The following is a 1267-nucleotide window of genomic DNA, read 5'->3' on the forward strand; positions in this document are numbered from 1 at the left end:
GGTGACACCCGAAGTGGTCACGGTGACAACACAACCCAGGGAGGTGGTGACACCCAAGGTGGTCGCGGTGACACCCGAAGTCGCGGTGGCACCCGAAGTCGCGGTGACAACGCAACCCAGGGAAGTGGTGACGGTGACACCCAAGGTGGTGACGGTGACATCCGAGGTGGTCGCGGTGACACCCGAAGTCGCGGTGACAACGCAACCCAGGGAGGTGGTGACGGTGACACCCAAGGTGGTCGCGGTGACAACGCAACCCGGGGAGGTGGTGACGGTGACACCCAAGGTGGTCGCGGTGACAACGCAACCCGGGGAGGTGGTGACGGTGACACCCGAGGTGGTCGCGGTGACGCTCAACGCGTCATCGCTCCCCCCTCACGCGTCACCGCGACCGCCACAACCGGAGGAGGTGTTCTTGGGGACAACGCGACCCGGGGTTGTAGCGTTGCCCGGGACGACGGTGACGCCGCCGGTGACAACGTGCCCGCCCGAGGGGGGACGGGTGACACCCGCAGGCACCTCCTGCCCGCGGTTGTTGCCGTCACCCGCTCCGCGGCCCTACAACGTCACCGCACACTGACAACCGGACAGTCACCCTGTTGTCCGGGTGACACGGTACGACTGTCGCCTCCGCTTCGAGGTGACACCTGGAGATGGTCACCGTTGCGCGGGTGTCGCGTGGCACGGTGACACCCACGGATTCGGGGACGCTTTGGAGGACCGTCACCGCGGTAACGGCGCCGCGGTGGCACCGAGCACCCATGGGTGCCCCTACCTCACCCTCAGGGACCCCCCCCTCATTCTCAGGGGGGGAGTCACGCCGGTATTTATAGGTTTCTATTTATTGAAGATTATTTAACGGTCGGGTATTTAATATTTAACACTATTTATTTTTGGGGGGGGCCGTTTCGCCCCGATTTTGGGTAATTTATTACAGGAACGGTTGTTTACAACGTGCGTTGTCGCTGTGTCGTCATTGGAGCATCACATGCATGGGGGGGATGGGCAAAACTTGAGGATTTTGGGTTTTCCGACCCAATTTGCGACGCTTCGTAGCGGGAGGCTGAAAGAAAACGCCACTTTTGGGTGGAGAAATCCCGTTTTTGGGTTGGAAAAAGGGTTTTTGGTTGGGAAGACCACTTGGAGGAGGAACATGGTGTTTATGAGTCAGAAAAAGGCCACTCTGAGGTGGGAAAACGCTACTTTTGGGTGGAAAACATGGATTTTTAGTTAAAAAACGAGTGGTTTTAGGTGGGAAAAGTCAATT

General features: G+C 59.0%; 1 long non-coding RNA gene across 2 annotated transcripts; it reads left to right on the top strand.

Moving 5' to 3' along the window:
• The first annotated feature begins 6 nt into the window (after positions 1-6).
• Positions 7-953, top strand: LOC110392033. 2 transcript variants are annotated; one of them, XR_002434207.1, is made up of 2 exons: positions 7-235; positions 266-953. It is a non-coding gene; the product is annotated as an uncharacterized LOC110392033 (long non-coding RNA). The 2 variants fall into 2 exon arrangements; XR_002434206.1 differs by having other exon boundaries at positions 7-214.
• Positions 954-1267: the final 314 nt, after the last annotated feature.

The sequence above is a fragment of the Numida meleagris genome, unplaced genomic scaffold (genome assembly GCF_002078875.1).
Source record: "Numida meleagris isolate 19003 breed g44 Domestic line unplaced genomic scaffold, NumMel1.0 unplaced_Scaffold814, whole genome shotgun sequence".
In the NCBI taxonomy this organism is placed as follows: domain Eukaryota; kingdom Metazoa; phylum Chordata; class Aves; order Galliformes; family Numididae; genus Numida; species Numida meleagris.